At 46.9% G+C, this 27,232-nt stretch overlaps 2 protein-coding genes across 2 annotated transcripts in view; one reads left to right on the forward strand and one right to left on the reverse strand.

Moving 5' to 3' along the window:
• The window catches only part of Galphao (G protein alpha o subunit), a 121,773-nt gene that overhangs the window by 76,237 nt on the left and 18,304 nt on the right, over positions 1 to 27,232 (reverse strand). The window lies entirely within an intron of this gene.
• Positions 1 to 27,232, forward strand: part of LOC149351191 (uncharacterized) — a 129,771-nt gene that overhangs the window by 9,725 nt on the left and 92,814 nt on the right. Inside the window, exon 2 of the mRNA XM_089575591.1 lies at positions 9,149 to 9,311. The gene's annotated coding sequence lies outside the window, so the exon portion shown is untranslated. The remainder of the gene's footprint in view (positions 1 to 9,148; positions 9,312 to 27,232) is intronic.

Below are 27,232 nucleotides of genomic sequence, written 5' to 3' on the forward strand. Positions count from 1 at the left end.
TATAGCTAGCGAGGTTTTAATTCGCAGTTTTTTTTTTCACAGGGAATTACTGAGCACAGACCTCAGCGCAAATGCACTTTTATTGTATCAACTTGATTTTAGGCACATACTTAATGATTGCACCCTGCGCCACAATCCTATGTCTGAGGTACAACAAGCCGGTTTTGAAACTTATGCAGTGCCAAAAATTTTTGCAGCGAAAAATTAAGACGTGTAGGTAATCTACCTCATTTGGTTCCGTCTGTACCAGACCAAAAATCGGAATCGTTTCTGGTGCCACCATTTAAAAAAATTGCCAGTAGTTTCTGCGCATCGAATCACGAAGCACCCTGAGGCTTTCCTCTCACTTTGTGTGCATCAAGAAATCATCAGCCTGCCCTCTCTCTACCGTGTAATAAAATAGTTAGTCACTGTGTAACTTGGGTGCGTAAACGCGCCACGACAGCGAAAGGTCTCAAACGTCGCTGTGCACGAACGCTCATACAGCGACTCGTCCTACGCTGATAAAGAACGGGCTCGCTCCTCCTCGGCGAATAATGAGCATGGAACTTGTATCAGTAATGAATGCTACTCTTCGTTTACTAGCGGCGTCGTCGGAAATGATATACGTTGCAGAAAATGCGCGCAATGTGGCCTGTACAGTGAGCCCGAGCAACTCCTCTCGAAGCCGTGCGGTCTCCTTTACATAACTCACTTGTCCCATATACCATTGTCAGGGATGCTTCAAGGCAATTTGCTAATTCGAAGCGGAGAGAGCCCTTCTTCCTGATCGAGGAATTTTCTACACAAAAATGGCATTGGACACTGGGAGCAGGACAGGGCGCATGCTCGCGCCCTCTCCTATCCCCTTGTGCCTGTGACTTTTGGGCTAGCTAATACATGCTTCAAATATCGTCCAACCTACTAGCCCAACGTAACGCATTAGAAATTAATCAAATACATCGTGCAAATAGGAAGAGACGCACGTTCATAGTTTCACGTCACAGGAGAACATTGTCTTGCGAGAGGCGTCGTATCGGCAGCCTTCGGTTAGTAGAATAAGTTAAATAGCGAAACCCGCCGCTGTGGCTCAGCGGCTGTAGCACGCGGCTGCTGATCCCAAGGTCGCGAGGTTGAATCTCGGCCGTGGGCGCAGGCGAAATGCAAAAATGACTGTGTGCTGTGCGATGTCAGTGCTATTTAAAGAGCCCCACGTGGTCCAAGTTAAATCCGAAGCCCTCTATTATGGCGTTGCTCATGCTGCCGTACCGATTCGGAACGTTGAACCCCACGTGCCACAGAACCAACTCTTATTCTGCAAACATCAGGATAATATAGGAGCAGTCAGAGCTTTTAGTGATCTTAGTGCGCCGGTTATCACGCTATTTTTATGTGCCTTACCTACTTTAAATTAGTGCCAACTGCAAGAGACCAAAAACTGGACGAGTTGGTAGTAGTTAATTTTTAAAGAGCACAGCGCAACACATACGATACACAGAGAAAGAACAGCTGTAACGCCGCTGACTCGCATTGCTGAATATATTGAACTCAATAACTCAGATCTGGATTGGCTAGATCAATATATATCCGCTTCCGAAGAAAAGCTATATGCGATATTACACTGGTTTTTCATCTAACGTACTTATTGGCAGGATTTGTATGATGTTCTCTGCAAGCGTCCTGAGCTGCCTTATCAGACTTCCTCTGCACAGCTGGGCAAACGGCACTCAGCTTGACCGGCGCCGACAAGGCCATGCTGATTTAATATCTCTTCTCAATATTCTAAGGCCGCGGGAGAGACGACAGACGCAGTGCACTGCCGCATATTTTTTCTTTTGTGCGCTTTCCTTGCCCTTAAATTATTGCTAAGCCAGCTTTTTGGACACTTTCCGTAGTCTTTCACATGTGCGTGCTATCAATGCACAGGATAACAGGCCTTCTTGAGCCTACTACTCGCGCGGAAAAACTCTCGTGCAAATTATGATGGCGACTCCTCTCAAGGGAAGCACGCACGGTAAAAACGGTGGCTTATTTTTTACTAGTTTTGAGTGTACTGATAGCTTAGGATTGTCTTGAATGCTCTCAGATTGTAACTCTAACAAACATGATGTTGGCACAATGACAGCCTTATCTCCAGGAACTGAATTTCTTTTCTTGTTGGAGCCTAGATTGCAAATATCAAAACAAGTCCGCATTTCTAAAAATCTTAGCATTGTTCACAAGGTGGCTATTAAAGTTGAGTTCATCGGGAAGAACCAAATAATCACTTGTGTATAAAAAAATTATAACGTGAAGCCCCTCCATGTTCTTCTTCAAACGCATATGAAATAGCTCAAAATTTTTCACTCAGAATCAATCAATCTTCGACACACGCCTGTTTTCAGCGCATATATCTTCTTCGTGACCCGACAAACGTACAATGTAGGTGAAAGCCAGGAAATTCCGAATAGCCCCCCCCCCCTCGAAATGCCGCACGTGGGACGGAAAACCTATTCGTTCTGTGATGAAAGTTTTAGATGTCGTTGAAGGGAATAAAAAATATCGACAATATCTACACTGAGCGCCTCTCAGAACTGTAACACAGGCCAAAAATTTAACATGAACATCCGAATTCTAAATTACTAAACGGTCATTCGTTTCCAGGGTGGATGGTGGGACTGAAAAAACGCAGAAACTTAAAGCTGCCTAGTGTTTCCCTCAGAAATGATAGCGCGGAATAGAACTTCGGGCTTCTTTGCAGGGGACCATCTACTGCAATTTTAACCACCGCGCGAAATCCTTTAAGGCTTGTTAGAGGCTCTCTGCCCGTCGTCTGTGTTGCGCTCTACCCTTTAAAGATAGATACCGTTTAAAAATGTACGTAACTGATTTGCATACACCTTCACGGGGCAGATATCAAATACTGCAATGCTACAGTAAACGGCACTGCGGTTTCGATTTTCGGAAAATGCAGCTAAGGCCTCGACGAGAACGAAAAATGAAGAGCTGTACAGGTGCGCAGAGGTAATGAAAAGGTCAGCCTGACTTCAGTGGATGGCTCTTATTAGACTCCGTATGTACAGTGGCACGTGGAAGTCCAATTGGTTGGTGGCTGTGACAAAAAAAATGGTAAACTGATGCGCCACCGAAGCGCAGTAAGTTCTAGAAAATGTCCGAAAAATTACGACACTGAACTCACCTGACTGATACCTGGCAAGAAATATAGTCTTCTCGAAACTTCTCTCTCTCTCTCTCTCTCACACACACACACACACACACACACACACACACACACACACACACACACACACACACACACACACACACACACACACACACACACACACACACACACACACACACACACACACACACACCAATATATTTTTGTTAGCTGGTTAGCTGTTTCAAAAGGAACATGGCCCATAAAAGTAAATTTTTCGTGGTGCGTTATCCCTTTCGCAGGTAAACAAACTTATGACGAAGACATCCTTGTTGCCTCTTTTAAGAACGTAAAATTCCCCGTCCTCAAAGTTCGGAAAGCCACCAGAGAGCTACGGCATAGATTCATATACATCTATCCAGATTCAGAGCGAACGCCTGTTTGGTCATATATTCTCCTCTGCGTTTGTCGAGCAAGTTCCATCGGGGTGTTTCAACGGCCATCATTGGGGGTTTTATGGGGGCTGTAAATTTGCCCAGCCCGACGTGCCGACGGAGCCCCGCAGCTCGACGTCAGCGTCGGGGGTCGGCGGGCAAAATGCGGATCGAGTCCGCCGGCGCCCTTGGCCCCGTTTGGGATGCATCCTGTCGGAGATCAGCCGGCGGGGACTCGCGCAGCGCTCCTGGTTGAAAGAAGTAAAAATAAAAGCCAAAAAAAGAAAACAGCCGCAAAGAGGCTGGCACGGAGCGAAACTAGTGCACGTGGTATGCGCAGGTACGCGACATCAAAAGGCTGAAGTAAAGGGATACCCGTACGGCTATCGAATTACGAGACGAGTTAGGATAACAAAAGCTCACAGCTGTCCCCCCCCTCCCTTTTTTTTGGCCACGCTCTCTGTTTTTTTTAATCTTTCTCTCCCCCTCACCCCCCCCCCCCTTTTTTTTATCTGAATCTACGTTTCCGATTCTGTAGTATGTATCCTTGCTTTCAACGACATGAGTTCTAAAATAAAGAACTTTGATGCAGATAACGCGCGCATAAATTAGGAAGCAATTTCTACTATGAGCTATGAAGAGCAAGCGCTTTTTTAAACCATGGTGGCATCAGACTCGCAGTCTTTGTAGGAATAAAGTACGTGTTTCGATGGACGCAACTTAGCAACATTTTGCGGCTAATTAAGCATCAGGTCATGGATTCTTCATCTTACTATGAAGGTTTTATAGCGTGAATGTGAATGAACGAAAACTGGCTGTCACAATAAGTTATTTATACAGAGAAAAATGTACGCCCTTGGTTTTCCTTTTTTGTTGTCTGCTTCATAGTGCCTTAACATCATTAGGCTTAAATGGCGCATGCTACAAATGCGGCCTTATTTCTAAAACGATGGACCGTTCGGGATTGCAGAATCTTAATTTAAAAAAAAAAAAACTATGGAGCAATCGTGACCAAAAGTCAGGTATTTCCAAGGTTCGTTCTGAACCACAGTTATGGATGCTCCTAAGGCATGAGTCTGCCATGTGCTACCTATTCTAACAAATATCACTTTTCCTTCAGTCTTTCACTACTTAGGTGGATCATAAAGTAACCACAACTTTGCTGTGAATTATGTTCTGTCAGCATGAATCAAAACGCTATTACACTGCACAGCTTCCAACTAGACGCGACACCGATAGGTAACAGATTTATTATCGGGCACAAAGAATGGCTTTTCTTGTAAAAACATTAATCGCGCCAATTTCTCTCATTAACAAATTTAAAAAAATTAAGAGCGTATTCTGGCTCATACATACTATTTTTCACATTTTAACGCGTGCCAGTAAGGCGCTGGGCCGGTCTCGCTCCCTCTTTCTCCGAAAACTTGGAAATTTTTTTCGGACATTCGAAGTTTGCTTCAGGATAGTGATTATTAAGGCCCTGTCGGACTAAGAGGATGGCAAGGGGCCGACAAAAGGAATTACGTTTATGGAGGGGGGAGTGGAGCACGAAACGTTGCCAATGTTACACGAATCGGCTCTCGCATAAGAAACACTAAACGCGATTCCTAGTCATCCGCATGTAACAGAGAATGCAAAAAAAAACAAACATTTAGAACCTTTGCCACATCCTTAGTGAAAAAAAAAAAGAAGCAAAAGCGAACAGCCACGCTATAGAAAAACGAAAATACTTCCCGCAGTGTCCAACCCCTCAAGGAAAAAAAACGGAAAAGACAGGCTGAATGGAAATTCGTCATTCGCCGCCAATAGATCTGGCACCCAGAACTGTCTCCGGGTGATTATCACTAAGAAACCTGTTACACCTACTGAAGACCCTTCACTCTTCGGGATGAAGAAGCACAATTAATTTTTGAAGCATAGGATTGAGATAACGCTAACGGTCCTCGATTTTTTTTTTAAAAAACGAGACATGTTTAACAAAAGCTGCTCTATGCTGCACGAACACCAAAAGGGCCGGCAAAGTTGCTCGAATATTTTGAATGTCAGCGCATCGAATAATGTCGATTGCCATTTGATGATTTGCAGCTAATATTGAAAGCTTATTAATTTTGCCTTGATATGCTATATACTTAAAGCCGCCGCGGTGGCACAGTGGTTATGGTGCTCGGCTGCTGACCCGAAAGGCGCGGGTTCGATCCAGCGCTGGATTAAGAGGGGGTCTAAGGGGGCTGCAGCCCACGGCCTCACCTCCGACAGCAGGAGAAGGGGCCCATTTATTCTAACTTGCTTAGTATATGGAACCGCGGGTAATGGAACCTTGAGCGACACGTATGAAGCGAGAAAACCAGAACGATGAGAGCCCCCACCTTATAACTTCGTTCAGCCGGATCAGTTGGGGAGAACTTGTCGAGCTGCAAAAACAGGAATCCCCCGCCACCCTGGAGGGGGCCCCATTTCTTATGAAGCGAGATATGCATTTGCTTACGGCTTGCGGAAAGTTTTTCGAGGTTTTCTGTCAATCCCCCCGTTCAGTGGCGTCTAAAGGTGTTGTGTTTAAAGTGTATGAGAGTCCTGGCGTCGGCATAACATCCGTTTTTACAGAGTGGCGAGGCGGGACTCCCGCCTCGCTAATATGCAGTGCGTGCTAGATGTAAAAAATAGTTGCTTTGCGCGCTCTGCATGGCTTGCAAATGTAAGGAAATGCAACGCTTTAGCATCACAAGTATCATTAGAGCAGGGCAGGCAAAAACGAAACCAAAATGCGCAGCGGAATTTGAAGCGGCGTCTACGTGTGCAAGTATCCTATACAGACTGTTGAGAAAATAAACGCGCGCAGTAGAATGCTTCTCTCAGCTACACAAGTCGATTGTTCGAGTTAGAATATCGCACAGATATGACATTTTGTCGTGAGAATGTTTTATTCAACACCAGGTTTTCTTCTATAGCGTTACCAAACTGAAAAACAAATCAGGCTGTGCTCGCTTCTTGGGAGTCCCACAATTTCACTTTGTGCTCCGGCGGCCACTAGGAAAGCGAAACAATCGTTTATCGCTTTATGTTTAGGTTTATAGGCTTTGACGTCCGAAATCAAGTCCGGCTATGCGGTACGCCATAGTGGAAGGCTCCGGATAATTTCGACCACCTCGGGTTCTTTAAAGTGCACTGATATGGCATAGTGCACGGGCCTCGTAGCATTTCGCCTCCAGTGAAATGCGACCGACGCGGCCGTTCTTTTTTTCTCGGCATTGGTTTTGTAGAGCCAGGTGAACTTTAATTTTTGAGGAAATAGAAGGCACAGTAACTGCCTAGCTCACTTCTAGATGGACGTGGGTTGAGGGAAGAGAGGAAGGCGTGAATGAAGGGAGAGATGGAGCAGCTGTTGTGGAGGGCTCAGGAATAATTTCGACCACCTGCGGATCTTTAACGTGCTCTGAAATCGCACAGCACACGGGCACCTTTTTGCATTTCGCCTCCATCAAAACGCGGCCGCCGTGTGGCTGGCTTTGAAGCCAAGTACTCGGCTCAGCGCCGAGCATGATAACCACTGAACCAGTGCTATTCAGATGTGCCCACGAGGGCAGTAGTAAATGTTCATCGTGTAATGAAATTAATTTCAATAAATTTTAATAATACCCTCTCGGCGCACTAATTACCGAGTGTTTCTATTTCCTAGTCGCTGCCGGAGTACCAACCTCAACTGTAGGAAGCTAGCTCAGCCTGCTTTTCTTCAATGCGTTAGCATTAGAACAGTGCTGCGAACGAAAACCGTCTGTCGGCTCGTCTAGAGGCGGCGCGCGCTGCATGCACCGCAAGCTTTCGGTCGGCCCACGTGGCTCTTCCATGGCGTTAGGTGCTCGGCCACAGACGGACATGTGTAGCGCGTCCCAAGAGCCTTGTTGTGTTTTGTGCGCTGTAAAACTGATGCTAATGCGTTACTTTTGCATGAATCCCATTGATCACACTTCATTCTTTTTATTTAATTTGGTGGAATTACAGTGAAACATGTGAATTATTCCAGTAGTGAAGCAAGGGGAAGGGGAGTCAGTAGAGGGAAAGGGAGAGGGGGCCTACATGCGCATTAGCCCAGGGCCCCCATTTTTCTTAATACGGCCCTGGTTCGATCCCGGCCGCGGTGGCTGAATTTCTTTCGAGCAGAAATTCTAGAGGCCCGTGTACTGTGCGATGTCAGTGCACGTTAAAGAACCCCAGGTGGTCGAAATTTCCGGAGCCCTCCACTACGGCGTCTCTCATAGCCTTAGTCGCTTTGGGACGTTAAACCCCATAAACCAACCAACCAGCTATATACTTAACTTTTTTACTGTATATGTATATATCTTTTTTGTAGGTCTTTTTGTAAAATGTATATTAAAGGTAATATGTGTTATGTTTGACCCTTTTTAACAGCAATGAAAAAACATGTCACCTTTTTCCTTTCTAAATGATTGTAATAACCGTAATTTGCAAATAACATGCTGTGTGTACTAGGTTTTGCCGTGTCATTTGGAATCGCTGTGAATATTTATGTACAGCTCGTAAAGTGCCTGCCATTGTTTATATATATAGTAGGGCTTTCCAGCATGTCAAGCTCCCCATAAGACAGCTTTTCCTAACATCACCTCATGTCCTTCAAAAGATGAAATAAATGAAAAATATTTTTACCTGGCCTCTGGAAAGATTTTACTAATATGTGCCACTTTGCAGTCTCCAAAGCAGGCCTTTGCGACGCTGGATAGCATTGCAAAACCTAACACAGGATCTCCTCTCTATTTTTCTTCCTTTTCCGTGTAATATCTTTATCATATCCTATCTAGAGTAGATGGACAGGGGATCTGCCTTCTGTAATGACAGTTGCCAGCCTATTTATTCCCCTCTTAATGCGTGAGAATGGTGTAACAATAATAACATCAATACTAAAAATAATAGTAAATGCAGCTAAAAGACCAGATTCATTGTCTACAGGCTTCCTACAACGATGTGCCATATGGGACATTGCCCTGCATTATCAACATTTGATTAACTTGCGCGCCATTGATTTTAATGGCACAACAGTCAGTTGTGGAATCACTGCAACACAAGACGTGCACGGAAGTACAATGGGAAGCCTATTGCTGCATCACCAGAAAAACAACGATCCAATCTAAAAAAAAAAAATGCAGACAGGGATAACGGAGAGCCAGGCCAGCCGACACGCCTCGTTTACTGTCATTGTCACGTGTTGAAGGCAATCATTGGAAGAGTTTGTAGGTTCACAGAAAAAAAAAATACATAAAAACACTCCTTGAGATTTTTTCACAACCAGCGCGCCATAAGTCAAGCGCTTGGGTTTTTGAAATAACAGGTTCGATACGAAAGTGGCTCCAACCATCGACGCCAGGTTTTATTGAGCGCAAGCGGCTAGAGCATGGCTCGCAAGACCGATGTCACGAGGGGACTGTTCCTCGCAGGTGCTTCAGCGAATGAACAGTGCTCTGTCTTGCTTTACTTCTAACTGCCCGGCTACCGTTTCCAGATGTATGCTTCAATGTGGCCGCCCACAGAGGTGGCGTGTTTGTTAAAGAGCGCAGTGCCGCGCTGCGGCCACGTCTCGCGGCAGGGCTCGAGCGGCTGCCCACAGTCCGGCCAGCGGTGGCGGCCATGGGCGACGGAGGTGCCGTGAAGGATAGCCTGCGGCGGCCAGGAGGAATGGCCGTCTAAGCGCAGCCCCGCTCTCTACTGGGTGCCCGAGCAGCCGGCCGGACGTATCCCAAAGCAACAAGGTGCTTCTTTCTTTTCCCGCCGTCCCGTTATTAATAGAAGTGGATGCGCGACGAGGAGCCGCCGTTTTCCCGCTCTGCCAAGGAAAACAAACTTTGCGCGAATTGTCCACCGCTCCTCCCAGCGGTTCTCGCAGAACGCCGCCGGAACGTGCGCCCCCTCCCCCGCTCAGGCCCCTGCGGCAGAACGCCTCCCGACGGAGGCCGAGGGCGCTGGCCCCGTCGAAACAGACCCCGCGCCCACGCAAACCGATGCCTCGAAGGCCGCCGCCTCCCCCCTGCCCCGCTCCTGGGGGGTGCTCCCGAGGGAGCTGCTGGACATACTCTGCACTGGCCGCGCACTGACAGTATATGGCACTGGTGGCATAAGATGTACATCCGCACGCTTGTAGCACTTGCAAGCGGGAAGATTTGGCTGCGCACATGGAAGGCCTTTCCGAGGCTGAATGACTTTCCTAACGGTACGGTGATTTTAGCCAGGTGCTCTTGTGTGGCGGCGCGACGGCTGACTCCGCATATGGTGGAAAAGCAATAAATGTCTAGGTCTGATCATCGCCCTTGAGGGTTTCTTCACGGATAAGGCCAGCTGCTAGGACCTCCATCTCAGGGGAGGGTAGAATCATCGCAAATTGAATCGGACATGGCTAGGTAAATTACAGCAATGGCTGAGGAAACAACCACCTTTGCGGACTGATGGATGGAGGGGTGAAGGCGTCGTGAATGGAACAAGAAACCTTCTCGGCTCCTGTGGCGTCGTTGTTCCAGTAGCCGTCTAAAACGAGGCATGCCTTTCACGATGAAGCTTTGCACTGTCCAGCCCCGCTTTTCAAATTAACGCCGCCGTGAAGAGGGGTTGCCAGAATCCTCTCCTTGGGTTACAATATTCAAATGAGGGCAGTGAGAAATGCGCGCGGAGAACTGCCGCCCTTTTCGCATTTTCTAAACCCACGCAGCTGTGTAGGCTGAAGCGACATGCCTACGCAAGCACAATGTGCGTAGTAAGCGAATAAAACCAGTCATGAGCCAAAGGGAGCAGCGGTTTCGATCGTGTAATGTGACTAGTGAAAGCCTCCGGGTGGCCGCAATGCATAATTTGCCGATAAGCTGCTGCTTCCTGGAAGCGGCTTCGTTAAACAACAACGCAAACTTTTTATGGAAAAAATTGAAAACGGTAGGAGTGAGCGAAGACCTACACACTGTTCTGAGCTTAGTTGCCGAAGGAGTGGAAGAGTGGAGGTGACAGTACGCATCATTAAATCAGGGGCAGAGATCCCAAAGTTGCTAGTGCATCAAGACGGTAAGCGATTAGCCTGCAATTTTGTTGTAATACGCCATCTTGGCTGCTGAGGTGACGGACGCGAGCAATCCGAGAAATTTTCTCGTCTGCATCTTGATACGTAGTTAGGTCTCGTATTGGTGGCCTCAAGCTGAAGCTTTCATTTCGGTGATGAAGTAATTCAAAAACCAGTATAAATGTTATTTGTATAGCAAGCTAGCATTTAGCTGTACGTTAGTGATGTCGGTTGTTTCCAAGTTTATCCCTCGTATTATAAGAGGGAAGTTACGTTTCCGGCGCAGCACGCGATCTGTCTAGCAACAGGTGCATCCTAATTACTCTCGAGGTACGCGCGGCTACTTTCTTGAGCACCGAGGAAGAAAAGAAGCCGATCATCTCTTAGAATAACCGCTTGACAAGAGCGCCGAAGCAGACATCGAAGCGCCGCGGCGGGGCACGCCTCGCCGGCCCGTCCGCCATGGCGCCGGGGACCGCGGGCTCATCGAGCGCGGCGCTGACCAGCGGGCGCGCGAGGGAGGCGAGAGAGGGAGAGAAGCCTCGGGAGGCCGCGCACGGGCCCGACCTGCTTCCTGTCACTTGGCTGGACGGCGGCGGCGCAAAGCGATACGCGCGCCGTTGCGTACGAGTCGCGTTCGGAACGACGTCACGCGGGAGGAGAAACGGAACACCGCCGAAGCGAGAACGTGCATCAGAGTCTCTGCGACGAGCCGGAGGAGCCGAGCAATAACGCCGCTATTTTCGACACGTTTTCGCCGAAAGCGCTGGCTTCCTGTCTTTGCCAAGCGTGGAGTTGCGCTTCGGACTGATCCGTGTTTGCTACCGAAGTGGTATACGCATGTGGCCCAATTTCCACTCGGCCATTCCTCGTCCGCTATTGCGGATGTTGACGAAGGTGTTCGAAGGCTCAAGTTCTGCAGCTAGAAAAGCCTGCGATTTGCATCACTCACGCTTATGTTCGTGTCGGTAGCGGTGTGCAAATGAAAGCCATGGCAAATTGACGCGGCTCGTAGTCCTTCCCGTCTTGAAGGCAGCGCTTTTCATTCCAAGTGAAGCGCACTGCTTCTCTCTTGCGTTCGCTGAGGGGAATGCTTCTTGGCTGTAGGTGTGTGGTATGAAGTTTCTTTAAAACGAATCCAACGACATAAATTTCTTATTTTAAACGAGAGCCGATGGTCCTGGAGTTTCTACGGTGCGAGCGCCCCATTTCTAGCGTCAAAGAAAACAGCAAAGAAACAACATTCTGAGAAAAGCTCAAATTGACGTGTTCTGATTTTTTTGTTGTTGTCGTTGGTATGAAATGCCAAAACTTTTTAAATTTTATTTTAAAATCTAATGCGTATTTCTCGCAAACTAAGAAGATATGTGACTCCAATGCTTAGAAATATTATTTATAACTGAGCAGCAGATGTTTTGCTAGAGCTTTATTTCGAGACAGAACTAATATCACATAGGTATCCAAATATCGCCGACCTCCATGTTCATATGTCTTCAGTGCCGTGACGACCTTGCTAAACTTCCCTTTCCTACACAGCTACAATTCCACGATACTTATACTCTTTAGCTGGGTGCTGAAATGCCCCGCGCAGTGACCCGAGAAAAATGCCCTTACATATGCATTGAAAATGCGCAGGAATGTTCGGCATTAACGCCCGTCGCTTAGCCTTATCCACATTCCCATCTGCAGCTCCAGCGCAGGCGGCCCAAGCCTGCTCCTTCGTCGCGAAGGCTTGGCGTGCCGACGGCAAGGCTGGCAGCTCAATGTCGTCACGTGCAGCATGCACGAAACCAAAGATATAAATGTTGCAAAGAATGAGTTCAGAGGGTAGGCCTTCCCAAGTACGATGGCACGCGCAGCACAAGCATCGATTGCGCTTTGAGGAACCCAGAATCAAATAGAAGAGGAAATGAGAGAGGAGGAGAGGTAAAAATAATAAGAAGAAAATGAAAATCTGAAGCTGAAATAACGGGACCGATGTGAACTAAAATAAATATTCTATGTAGAATTGATGTCCCACTGGGTAAGTAGCTTAAGTTTTTTTTTTCCTAACCACTGTTAATGTCCTTTCTTTCTTTTTTCTTTCTTTATTTCTTGCTTTCTTTCTCTCTTTCCTTCTTTCTTTTTTCTTCCTTCCTTCCTTCCTTCCTTCCTTCCTTCCTTCCTTTCTTTCTCTCTTTCTTTCTCTCTTTCTCTCTTTCTTACTTTCTTTCTTCCTTCCTTTCTCTCTTTCTTTCTTCCTTTCTTTCTTCCTTTCTTTCCTTTTTTTCTTTCTTTCTTCCTTTCTTTATTTCTTGTTATTTGTCATTTATTTATTCCTTTCTTTTTTGGCTTTCTACATTTTCTTTTCTCCTCCATCCTTTTCTTTTTGCTTTATCGCAAACGTCGTTGAGCCCTGTTAGTAATACTTTTTTTGTGTCTGAAAGAAGGCGGCTCAACTGTTCGAGCGCGGATTAAAGGAAGCGTGACTCCGTCCATTGTTGTTTGCCCAGTGCACGGCTCGCAGCCAGCCCGGGCACAAACTTGAACCGAAGGCGCTGCAGAGTACAAAGCACCAATAAACTGGGATCATACGTTGGCTTCAGAGAAGGGCAGAGGCGACCGGCCTTGATAATGTATACTGAACGTCCACGGATATAAAGGCCCATCAAAAGTACGGATGCCGGCGGCTACATTAAGGGATGGTAATGGTACGTCGATAAGTCGAAGGACATGGGTCAGGCTTGCGTTGTGGGAAAAGAATTGCGGAGTCGAAAGTGGGGAAGAAAACGAAAAACAAATCGGGGAGGCACTTTTTGAACCACTGCAGCCGACAGCACTGGCGACAGGGAAAAACAGGAGGGGCCGGCTTCAAGCGGCTAAAGGAGGCCTTTAAGCGCTGTGGCGCGCCAGTGTGAATAATTCAGCAACTTTCTCTCGTCCTCGCAAAATGTAATATAGGCCCCTCGCGTATCGAATAAAGTAACGTCCCCAAACGAAATCGCCAGCGTCGTGTGCACGAAACCCAATTCGGCTTCGCAACGACTTCATCCCAGTATGGCCGCTAACTCGGTATAGTTTGGAGGGGAAAAAAGCATAATATGTAGCAGTAAACCGCTGGTACAGCCATAAATTGTCAGTTATGCTTGCCAACGAAGAAACGCTTAAATTTCCGGGGTGGCTTATTGCTGGTTTAGGTTTATTTGTTTATTCGGGTTTAACGTCACAAAGGGACTCCGGCTGTGAGGGACGCCGTAGTGAAGAGCTCCGGAAATTTCGACCACCTGGGGTTCTTTAACGTGCACTGACATCGCACAGTGCATGGGCCTCTAGAATTTCGCCTCCATAGAAATTCAGCCGCCGCGACCGGGATCGAACCCGCGTCTTTCGGGTCAGCAGCGGAGCGCTGTAACCACTGAGCCACCGCAGCGGGGCGCTTATTACCAACGCTTTGAACTGTAACACCGATGTTGAAAGATGTTGCACAAAACACAAAAACACGCAAAAAGCAGTAATGCGTTAAGAAAACATAGTAAGCATGAATTGCTGCACAGATACCCCTAGCCATGCTGCAGCTGTCGCACTTCGCCCTGGGGTAGAGTAAAAGATGCAGTTTTCTTGACCAACGTAGCAGAGGACACAAAATTAACCCAGTCTTGAAAATTTATACAACGTATGACCAAGCGTAAACTGCAGTGATAGAGGGAGCAGTAACTGATAAAAGCGAGATAGCGAGGCTATGCAGAACAAGGTCTCGATTCCCACGAAATGTTTTTTTTTTTCACTTTACCATGCCACAAAATAAGAAGATAAAATGTGCAGCGCGCGGGCATGGAATCAGCACCCGAGAGGTCATTTCGTGTGTAAGTTTTAAAGTTGTGTGGACCTATGCGAGAGAGTACTGCATCTAGACTGTGTAGCTTTCGACTTGTAAGGAAAAACGTTCCTCGTAACACACGCACAGTTCAGAACCTACGGCGACAGGAGGTTGTCTGACTGCACATAAGGTCAAAAAACAATGTTCGCCGGAAACGAACGAGAGCCAACGAAGAGAAGGATTGGGAATTAAATCTAGCGCATAAATTATTTTCACGCGCATTATCATCATCATCATCAGCCTGACTACACCCACTGCAAGGAAAATGCCTCTCCCATGTCTCTCCAATTAACCCTGTCCTTTGTCAGTTGCCGCCACTGTATCCCCGCAAACTTCTTAATCTCATCCGCCCACCTAACTTTCTGCCGTCCCCTGCTACGTTTGCTTTCTCCTGGAATCCACTCCGTTACCCTTAAGAACCAGCGGTTATCTTGCCTTCGCATTACATGCCCTGCCCAAGCCCATTTCTTCCTCTTGATTTCAACTAAGATGTCATTAACCCGCGTTTGTTCCCTCACCCACTCCGCCCTCTTCCGATCTCTTAGCGTTACACCTATCATTTTCCTTTCCATAGCTCGCTGCGTTGTTCTTAACTTAAGCTGAACCCTTTTCGTTAGCCTCCACGTTTCTGTCCCATAGTTGAGTACCGGTAGGATACAGCTGCTGTATACTTTGTAAGCTAGCCTAATGTCCGTGTTGCTTCCTGTCGCCTTAACTGCGTCACTTATTCAGATCCTAAGAATGTGATCTTTCTGTTATCGCCAGAACAGCGAATGATTAATTGTGTGCAATTGCGGTGGCTCGACCTGAGCTGGCCATTCCACACAGCTAATGGCCTATAGCGCGCGGAGGCACTGATAAGGCCGGTGATGTGGAAAAACAATTTCTCTTATTGCTGCCTTCCGGAGTGTTCGAGTTAGCGTCGTTGGTATACATGGGAACGTGTTAATATGAGAGCCTCTTACACGTCGCAAGCTCCAAGAGTATTAATATACATGTCTAGTAGCTACACTGGACTGAGAAACACAAAGACGGGGCGAAAGCCGTGGTATCCTTCATCATAACCGGAGAAGCTATGGATGCAAAGGCTGAAACTGAAAGCTAGTCTCGTCGACACCGAGTAAAAATAAGAAATGCCGAGACAAAAGCAGCAGTAATGATCACGAGTGTAGAACGTACACACACACACACCCACACAAAGCCTGAAAACATTGTCAGCAGAACGAGGCTCGTATTTCAAGATTCATTGTGGGATCGCTCGTTCCGCCGTTCAACTTTTATTTTAAGGCAGCCGCTTGGTTTGACACACAAAAAGGCTCGTGATCAAACACATAATGCAAAATGGTGTGCACAAGTAACGTGAACTCATTTTTTTTTTTTTTTTGCGCACTAGACGCCAATGGAAAGGTTTCACGCCATGTATAAAAGGTGACGCAATGAAATGGGTGGGGGGGGGGGGGGGGGAATCTCATGAGCGTTCGAATTACCGGAAAGAGAAGAAAAGAAGGGATTTTCAACGTCCTAATTGGGATACATTTTGATACATTGTTCTGAAGATTGAGCGCTTCGGTGGGACATGCTTATTTTATATGCGGGAGCGCAAACACAGAGGCAGTGGGATGTGAAAGCGCAAACAAGAAAACAGTCATTTTCTCGTCATTTTTCTGTCTTCATGTTTGCGTTCCCGCATATTGCGGGTCTGATTCACGGCTGTCTTGCTGGGCTGCACACGGGGCTGCAAGCACACGGGTTTAAATGGCAAAATCCGCAAAGCGTTTTCTGTGATTGACCGTAACTGATCCAAACTTCTTGTACTATGAACGCTTTCGTAACTACTTTAGCCGTGCCCAACTTGAAATTTTAGTTTTAAGCAAAAATGTACTAACGCGCTCGCGTTATTGAAAAAAAAAAAGAAACAACCAACAGCAGCCAACGACACAGATGAAAAAAGAAATCATCCTTCGGTCGGATTTAAAATTGAAAACTCGTTACACAGCTCCAATCAGTTATGCAAGTTTGACCGCGCCCTGTCGAGAAGCTATATGCAGAGGTTTAAAGGAATCAGTCGTAAACGAAATGAAATTTGTGATTTCGAGGCGTGTTTTTAAAGTCCCGAAGTTTCCGTAAAACGAAGCAAAAGAACAAGGGTCTGCGCTTGTGCGGACACTGCTGATCACAGCTACGTTCTGGGGCTGAACATGAGTGTTTTCAGGCTCGATCGAGGCCACGGTGGCCGCAGTTAGATGGTGGCGAAATGCAAAAACGGTCGTGTACTGAGGCTTTCGTGTCAGTTGAAGATCCCCTGAGTGGTCACTATTCGCACTTTTGTGTGCCGCGCAACCGAAAGTGTGGTTTTGTTTAAGAAAGAAACCTTTATTACTCTTGTAGTTGCCGTCATTTAACTCTGCACACATCTCAGGAAACTAGCCGCCGCCGACATCGCTCATTAGACGTTGAGAGGTCTTAGGTGCGCCTGTCTGTAGGATGTCGCCTTGCAACTTCAAGCCTAAATAACAGTTGGAGTATTTGCTGCATGAAACTGATCTTAAACAGGCAAGACACAAGGGCGCTTCAAAAATTAATGCTCAACCCGAAAACGCCACAAGGCACAACTTCCATAGCAGTCATGTGTTGCTGCCGTTTAAGTTCGCTTTTATTAAAGATGATCGCCTGTACTGTAAGTTTAAGCACGCCGTGACTTAATCCTTTCACGTGATTTGTTTCTCTTTCTCAAAAACATAACGACCAGAACTGCTTGCACGTGCACTCTGACAGAAAGTACGACAGCAAGCGAATTACTCTATTCTGTCATGCCTGGAGTAAAACGAAGATTGCCAAAACATGGCTGGCGTTCTCGTAAGCAAAATGTAGGAGCTACGCTGGTAAACGACACGCTACAGCGCCTGCGATAACGTGGTACAGCATGATCAAAGTTGCCGCTTGGTGCAGCACCGCTTTTACAGTACTCATAACTAATTAAAAATGTCTTACAGCAAACAGCAGAAGCAACGCTATAAAGCACATAGTTTTTGATGTTTTTCCGCTCCAATCTGTATTTTTACTGGTTACATTCGTTGAGAATGGCAGTCGGTAATATATTTCGCTCTTAAAGCCCATGCACACTCTGGGTTTATTTTAAAAGCGGGTCAGTAAGCCAAGCGGACGCTCATAAAAAGGCGACGTGAACGTATTCTTCGGTGCATGGAAAACTTTTCAGTTTAAGATTGAAACACTGGGTGCACTGGAGGTGTACAGCCGCCAGAAAAAAAGATTAGCACAATGACGTCACCGCAGTGACGAAGATCGCACCACGTGCCTGGCGCTTCGCCGTGCTTCGCGAATACGCCTCTCACTTTTGTGATCAGCGTGTTCGCAACCGCAGAGCCGAGCGTTGCTATCTGCCGCTTCGGTGGCACGTCATTAGTGCTAATCTTTTTTACTCGCGACTGTACCTCATTAGCTGTTGAGGATTAGGTTAGCAACAAGGAACGTGAATCGGCTTCGATGTCACTTTAGTGAACTGTCTGGTGGGTCATCGCTACTATCGTCTTGCCTCCAGAAGCGTCCCAGAGCACACTTATGACTCGTGTGCATGCCAGCGTGAGGAAACAGCGGAACCGTAAGCCCTGAAAATCAATGACTTCCTTGAGTTGTCCAGAGGAAATAGGTCACGCATACTGATGTTGGGAGCGATTCGCTGTGGAAAATTACCTGCACGACTCACAGGACTAGGCGCACAGAATTCTGCTTAGGGCAACGACTGCAGCCTTCGGGTGAAAATCGTCAGATTTGTAGTAACTGCTTTATTTACCTCTCTTGTTCTTTAGGACTGCGGACGTTAAAAATTATATGTACAGTAGAAGACATTAAAGGGGCGGGGGGGGGGGGGGGGGGATGAAGGCTGCGTGTGGCCGGAGGAACGTTCGAGGTGATGTCACAGAGGTTATTGCTGAAGCGGACGGAAAGCTGGCAATTATCGCCTGAATATACCTGGAAGGAGGCTACGGATGTATAAAGGCTGAACATGCTTCATCAAATGAGAATGAGCCCTGGATCATTAAGTTATGAGGAAGATTTGACGCTTTCGAACTCAGACGTCACGTAACCGTAGTTTCCTCTTGATCTGATGACGCCCGACCGATAAATAAATAAATTGGTTTTTGAATAAAGGAAATGACGCAGTAACTGCTTCGCATATCTCGGTGGACACCCGAACAGCGCCGTAAGGTATGGGATAAAGGAGGGAGTGAAACAAGCAAGGCAGAGGTGCTGTTGTCGAGGGCTTCGGAATAATTTTCGACCACCCGGGGATTTTTAACGTGCCCTGTCATCACACAGCACACGGGCGCCTTTCTGCGCTTCGCCACCATCAAAACGCGGCCCCCGCAGCCGGGTTCGAACCCGGGTACTCGCTTACAGTGCAGGTTTGGTAACATGCGAATAACTGTTGCCTTCCGAAACCTCAAATTATGCTCTTTAATCTCTCCTCCAGGTGCTCATCCATCTCACTTGAGCAAGCAGAACCATATGCTAAGGCAACCTAGTTTTCAACTAAGCCCTTGCAGTGCAAAAAGTCCGCACTTATTCTGCACATTCCTTGACGGTATATGCGTGGAGAGTTCGCGTGTCTGCCTCGAAAGAACGAAATTGCATACGGGCCTATTATCCCGCAGTCGCTATATAAGTTTTTTTTTTTTTTTTTTTTGCGTCAACGAGATCCTGAAAGCGCACAATTCTAAGTCCAAAGTCTCCGTTTATGCGCATGTGACAATACACTGCGCAGCGCACACGAGTGATCCATTTTTAAGGGGCACCTCTTTTTCTCGACCAAAGGGGCGGAGAGCTCGTTTCACAGTCGAACCGCGTCGCATATCCGCACACGAAGGAACGTTCGCGCTCACGGAATGTTAGCGAAATTAATGTGCACAGTATAAAGATAACTTTCTCGAACATGCCTACTACAGCGCGTGTTGACGCGATGTAATTTGGCACTCTTTTCTTTTGGACCTCGTGTGTTCGCCCATGCATGTTGTTAAAAATTACGTGTTCCGTACATCCCGGTCGCGGCGGCCGCACGTCGATGGAGGCGGAATGCAGACACCCGTGTGCTGTGCGATGTCAGCGCACGTTAAGGAACCGCAGTGGGTCCAAATTAATCCGGATCCGTCCACTACGGCGCCCCTCACAGCCATGTGCCGCTTCGGGACGTTAAACTCCCCCATTCCACATACCAACATTTTGCTTACGTTTCAGGAATACCGACTAGAGTAAGAAATAGTGCTTTTTTTTTTGGGTGTTTCTATGGTCTGTCAGCTATCATCCAAGTTGTTTCCGTTCTTTCTCTTTCTACAGCCTTCTTTTTCATTGCAGCGTTGTTTAACTAACCTGCGCAATTAGTCGGTTTTGTCTAGTTCGTCCCTTCACCAAAACTTCACCTCATGTCAAAATCAAGCCCCATTGGGCAACTCGAAGGCGCGAAATGGCGCATCTCCTCACTCCGAAAATTGCTGGCTGGTCATCAATAACAGTTTACTTCCGACAGTGCCAAAATTGCACCCAAGCTGACCTGCGGCGTCAAAGCGGGAAATCGTCTGTTTTGTGCTCTGCATGCACAAAAAAGTACTACAGATCATATAGGGATACTCTCACTACTACACAGGTTATTATCGTTCTTTCCTTTTTTTTTTGTAAGCGGGTGGTCAGTGAAAAGAAGTTGCTGATGTTTTCTTAACTTCCCGCTGATAAATATTGCTTCCAAATAAAAACGTTCTTTCCGTCAGCAATAAAATATCCACAAAAATGCTCTACTACGAGCAGTTCGCTTATGACAACGCGATTCGTGCCAAAGAGCGCTTTATTATCAGGGACACAGCTCCAGAGAGTGAAGTGACTATTTATTTTTTTTTTTTAACTCAGCGTCACTGCACCCAGCCGCAAGACCGTGTACATCGCCTTCCTCGTTAAACACGGCTGCGAATATAAGCGCGGAGACTCCGTCGCATGCGGCGCGACTCCTGTTTTTTCCCGTCCACGAATGACCAATGAACACGCGCCGTTGCTGCCGCTGCGAGGGACCCAAGAGACTGCCGCCGTCCAGCAGCAGGCGAGCCTGCGAGCGCACGCGCCTTCTGCCGACGTCGCGTCGGTCGAACAGCCCAAAGCCAGCGGGAGCGAGTCAAGCGGCAGCTGCCTCGTCCTGTCGCCAGCCAGGCGCTCCTGCGCCACCTGAGGCTATCTCCCGCAGAGCGGCCATATGCGCGTTCTCCCTTTATCTGCAAGCTCCCCACCGCGACTTGCCCAACGACACGCTGTCGACAGCCCGCCGACAGCATTACAGAACCTCATTCGTTTTCAAGTTCCTTGGCATTCGCCGCATGTTTGCAAAGGACGAGTATTGTTCTCGGTACCCCATATCTTCGCACATTTCGCAACCGGCTGGATTTGAGCACTCGGTCGCCTGTGTGCGCTTATTCGTTCTTTCACCGGCAGTTGCATTACTTGGAGCTAATTCTCTCTCTAAACTGAGTTGTAGGCAAAAGTTTCCCGAACGTTCTTCGCATTGTTAGCTATTTATGTGCTGCGTAGTATAGTTCGCCGACATACGGTGTCAAGGTTTATCATGTGCTTTTAGCGCGAAAATCTTGCGGGTTCAAATTAATTAGCCTCCCCAATAGGACATAGTGTAAGTGGCAGTGATAAATACAAATTTTTGTTTGTCGTTCAGCTGAGACAGTTTGCTCATCTAGAAGTACAGGGGTATGCGAGGCAAAAAAAATTAATTTTCAAAATGAATACCGGAATTTTTCGTTTAAAAGGTGCCTCAACTACAACGGAATATGTCTTCCAAGTTCCGCCATGATATGCGCAGCAGAATTTAGAAAATTAAGTGGTTTTCAGTGAAGGCTGGAGCACGAGGTGTCGCCGGCAGTGCCCACAAACGCTGTTTCCAACGCGCAGCGCAGTGGTAAAAGAACACGTCGAAGTTTGTTTTTACCCTTTCTCGCCTGTTGTGCCTTTTATCGAGAGCAGCAGGAAAGCAGTGAAAACACATGCAGAAGCGATAAATTCCTGGCATTGCAAGTAGGAATTGTCAGTGAAAATGAAACTAACTCAATTATCAGCGAAAACTCAGCGCGTGAGGTTTGGAGACGAATTTAGAACTTTTATTCTTGATAAGTCCTCGGTTTTATTGCTGCCTACGCCATTTATCTTTACTGTTCAATTTATTTCCGCGAGTTTCTGAACACGAACAAAGTCGGCTCACCGTTGAAAAACAAAAATATGCTGCTAACTGCGAGCACTTGCAATTAAGCAGCATCGCTTCGAAGGTGGTCCTGCGCATGCAGCCGGGGATTTTAATTAAGAAAAAAAAACCTGTCAAATGAAATTACACGTACTCAAACCTTTGATGTCGTTTTTCCAAGTGAGCAGTTTTGGGCGAAACTGCGCATTTAAGAAAGCCGTCGTTTTTTTACTGCGCAGCGGAAATTTTCTTTGAAGTTACTGGGACGAAATGTTTTGGGCGATAAGATAGGGTACCTATCATATAAATTGCTAAGGTTTTCATGGAGACAAAGCTGTTTTTAAACAGCCCTAACAGCAATAAAAAGAAAGGTTTGAGGCTGGTGGTCGCAATATAACAATCTCTTACTCTTAGACTGTACCAGGTGCTTTCTTGGGGTCACTTACGCCGAAAAAGTGAGCGCATAGCATTCATTTGTCAAAAGTTCGTTTTTTTTAACTGATGCGCTCACTAGCTCATTATGATGCGAACAACTTTTTGACGCTGAAAACAAAACATAGACATTTCAGTTATGTTCTCATGGCATACGTAAGCAGCAACCCTGAAAATTTCAACAAAATTGGCTCAGTAGCTCAAAAGTTGACCCCTGAGCCCCGCATGCCCTCTTGTAAGCGCACGTCTGGGAGCATTACCCATGGCAGGAGCCGGCGAAGCACTAGAGTTCACTATAACGCGGCCCAAAATTAGCCCTGCCGATGTCCTCACTCACGGACAACCGAGATGAAAGCGAATGTTGAGGTGATTCAACTTCTATACTTGAAGCCACAGAGGTGCTACGTGCAGCTCGCCGTTCATATAGGATGATAAACCTGCCAATAAATTGGTCGACGCGTCGGCTCGTTTATTGCAGGAAAGACAGCGAGATACAAAGGCCTTGCTGCGATGATCATAGCGGTACACGGAAAAGAAATAAAAAAAAGTTGCATGATTCCACGCATTCGTGAGTTTTGTGCAACTTACTTGACGCATGCGATGTTTGCTATAAGAATTATTACTCCTGAAGCCTCGCATAGACGTCGCCTTGTCTTCAAAGTGGGTTATGGTTAAGCATAGCGGCTAGCTGCGTCTAAGATTCTTTAGTTTTTATTGCAACTTCCGGCGAAATATACATGCGCGAACTTCCACTTGACGTCAGCAAAAGGTATAAAAAAATCCCACACGATTCCAATATCAAACTTGCATTTCTGAAGGGCCGCTGCTACACTCTTCGCTGAATTTTGTATTGTACTAGCCATACTGCCGCAGCGCGAAAGATAGACACAAGGGAAGGCGGGACAAAAGCGCCTTGTTGTCCCGCCTTCCCTTTTGTCTGTCTTTCGCGCTGTGCCAGTATGGCTAGTACAATTGAAAACCAACTCGCCCAGCTTTCCGTCCTACAGAATTTTATATCTTGTGGCGTTACTTTTTGATTTAGATAATTTATGGAATTGCATTTTGTTTAATAACAAGGGTTGCCCTGCGACGCAGTTGTTGTCAGTACTGTGCCTGAATGTTTCGTGTGTACACCAGGACCCGTATTCTATAAGCTGTCCTCCATATTTCGTTGTCCATTCCCTCCTCTGTCATTGGACACTCACATATACCCGCGGCTTTCAAGCGCCTCTGGCAAGCGACCTGGCCATTGGGGGGGGGGGGGGGGGGGGGGGGGGGGGGGGCGACCGGACCTTACCATTGGCTGAAATTCGATGCGATATCCAGCCAATGACAGACACACACCACCCACTCGCCCACCTACCCACACACACATGTATATTATGTATATGTTTTGTATATGTATATGACTCCGACGAAGGCCGCACCAAGGTCGAACCATCGAAACGTTGGGAATAAACTGTTTTTCGCTCGCACCCTCCGCCATTTTAATACATTTACCTCATTTTTTGCTTCGAATATATTGCTTGCCAGGCTGCGCAGCGCCTGACCGTACACGAAACTTCCTGGCTGTATAGAACCTTTCCGGCACTAAGTTACATATGATTTTCACACCGTTTCAAAACATGTCTGTTGTCCCTGTACCACTTATGCAGGCCAAAAAACCTGACTATGAGGACGGCACAAATTGAAAAGTATCAAATTTCTGCCTCTGCAAATCAAAAGGTGTGCAGATGATAAGCGGCCCACGCTCTACTGCAATATGCTGCACGTGCCAATTTCCACGGCATGATTACAAAACACGTATTCCAGCCCTCCAGATGTCAGTATAAAGTGACCGCGCTAATGCAAAAGCTCGGTTCTCGGTGCTGGGAATGGCCCCAACGTCTACTTCAGCGTGCAAATTTGTTGTGCGCGTGGACACCTGTCCTCCCCAGTTTGCGCAACGCCGTTTTTCCTAGCTTAAAAAATGCTGTGAAGCTTACGCCAGTTTCAGGATTGCGTTCATGAAAGTCGCCCTTGCTTTCGATCATTGTTCACGCCGCTATTGAGAGTAGCAAATTCAGCTTCGTTTTGCGTCTGCTAAATGTGACTGCTACTTTCGCCTCGTAATTTCTTCTTCCTTCCTATCTCTTGAAAATCAAACATGACGATACGTTTGAAGTTGCTCATGTCGACTGGCTCTCCTCCTTACCATCATCTTAACGTACCTTGTCGCTTCCCATTCCTTGCCATCATCCTTACTACTTGAAAGCGAAAAACAGCCCGTCTGGGCAGCACGCGGAACAGCTAAACCATATATATATATATATATATATATATATATATATATATATATATATATATATATATATATATATATATATATATATATATATAACGAAGTATACGCTTCGTTAAAGGAAAGTGTTCCGTTTCGCTTCGTTAAGTGTTTCCGACTTACCTGTTCTGTACCCACCCCTATAAAAGGGGATGCATTAACAAAGTAAAATCACTCCTGAAGAAGATCGGTCTTCCGATCGAAACGTCGAGTCGAATAAATATGTTTCCTTTAACGAAGCGTATACTTCGCTATATATTCTTGTAAGCAGTCAAGTACTTCATGCTTTCGCAACCTCTATACGAGGGGGTACCCAAAAGAAACCGGACTTATTTTTGTTTGAACTTATTTGTTCACATTTTAAGCACAGACCTTCAATCTCCTTCAAAGTATTCACTTGCAATGATACGCTTGTCAAATCTTTCATTCCATTTTTCAAAACATTGTTTAAATTCATCTTTTGTGATGCTTGACAGTGCCTCCGTCGTTTTTTTCTTCACCTCAGCAATATCACCGAAACGCTTTCCATTCACCTATTTTTTCATTCTAGGAAACAAAGAAAGTAGCACGGGGTAAGGTCGGGAGAGTATCAGGGTTGAGGAATAGGGGTCATGCCATTTTTGGTCCAAAATTGTCGTAGAGACAGGGCTGTGTGAGCAGGGGCATTGCCATGATGGAAAAACCAGTCACCCGACCGCCACAAATCTGGCCGCTTCCACCGCACACTGTTGCCCAATCTTTTCAAAACATCCAAGTAGAAAGTCCGGCTAACTGTCTGACCCTGCGGAACAAATTCTCAATGGACGACTCCTCTCACGTCGAAAAAACAAATCAGCATTGTTTTGAGGTTTGGTTTCACCTGACGAGTTTTCTTGAGGCGAGGTGAATTTGAAGTTTTCCATTGGCATGATTGTTGCTTTGATTCAGGATTCGATTCAGGAACACTTGAGTTGTCCCCACAGCATCGTCCTTGTACGTCTTTCTTAATATTTAAAGAGTTTCCATTCAACTTTTTCCGAGCAAAAATCAGAATTTCACCGGCGCACGCTGTTCACGAAAATCAGCCATTGCAAAAACGACGTTCACACAAAACAGTCGTCACTCTAAAACTCTGCCTAAACTAGTCTGACGTCCTTCAACGACGGCACTCGGCTTACTGACTCTGGAATGTTCGTTCTATGCGCTCCTAGTGGCAAAACGGGGTACCACAGAAGCTTTGCCGACCAAAAAATTTAGTCCGGTTTCTTTTGGGTACCCCCTCGTATATATATGTATATATATATATAGCATTATTTTCCCCTTGATCAACACCATAAATTAAAAAAGGTCTTAGATAAAGGTCTCTAATTAAAACTTTTTATGCATAAAATGTTTATAGCTCCCATTCTCGGGACACTCAGGCCAATATCATCCCGAAATCGCGGTGAAGTTCACACCGATACTAGCGCCGTATACACTGTTCCCTAAGCCGAATTCTTCGTTAGAACGGTATCCAGCAGAAACGGCTCTCCCATTGGCTAGAGCGGGATTTGAACTGTAGAGACGAATCGTGGGCACCAGTCATCGTCAGGTCTCCACAAATATATTCGGCTGGACGCCGAATTCAAATTTGGTGACTCCGGACTTCGCGTCTTCATTCTCTGTTCCTGCCATGCTCTTTGCATCAGCCGCTTCGCTAGGCCTACCGCTGCCCGGAGCTCGAGACCCCGCCTACCTTCCATCGTGTAAGCACTGGCCATGGATCCCTCCACTCCTGTGCCGTCTCCGTCGCCTCGCACGCTGCCACTTCATGAGTCCGCGGTCTCCGCCCTCAAGCTCCCTGACTTCTGGTCATCGGACTCGGAACTTTGGTTCCTCACAATCGAGGCCTTGTTCCGCCGGCACCGCATCACGTCCAGGTCACCAAATTTGTAGAGACGAATCGTGGGCACCAGTCATCGTCAGGTCTCCACAAATATATTCGGCTGGACGCGCTCAGCCAGGCTGGGATGGAACAGCGCTGCGCCGGCCTTGCAGTTAAGCAGCCATGAAAATCCAGTCTGCGCGTGCTTGGCAGGCGTACTGGGACAGTCGTCGTCTTCGGCTGCCGGACCACGATGGCACGCTACAGAACCAATGCAGGTTCAAATAAAGCAGCTTCGTTTCACCACGTCTCAGATCACCCGCCCATTCTTTTTCTTACACGGTATTCATTCAAGACGTTCAGCCATACGTACGGGTATGGCTGTATGCACAGGCTATTTGCAAGACAGTCAACTAATAGCATGCGCTACACTAACATAACGGAATGCAGTACACACATGCGGTGCAGTCAAGCTAAAAAAGAACCCGTTTTAATTGGTATATAGCAAGCACAGACTGCGCCACTTCCTGACGTCTAAATCGACGTGCGTGTAACAGATCGCGTCACTCTGAGTGTGCTGGCAGTGTGCAACACGAGTTGCGTAACCCACCGCACTGACACAAAGCGGAAGGGCACAGATCATTACCAACATCTTCATCATCCCTCATCGGTTCGTTCTGCGCGTCCAAGTGCCCGGCAGCGAAGTGCTGCAGCGTTACAATGTAGCGAGACGAGTCAAGATATACGGAGAGTGTTCTAAATTGGGAAGGCTTCACGGCTTTGATGCCAGGGAACGAGAGGGCTCGACTATACTTGTAACGACAGCTTTCCGTGGCCGCACGCCAAGGTGTGAAGGCGGCGGCCAAGGCAACCGAATGCGTTGACAAGGCTGAAGAAAAGGGGCCGAACGCTGCCGAACGTCATGCAGTGAAAGCAGC

This window comes from Amblyomma mixtum, chromosome 3 (assembly GCF_055824585.1).
Source record: "Amblyomma mixtum isolate Tamu chromosome 3, ASM5582458v1, whole genome shotgun sequence".
NCBI classification, from domain to species: Eukaryota; Metazoa; Arthropoda; class Arachnida; order Ixodida; family Ixodidae; genus Amblyomma; species Amblyomma mixtum.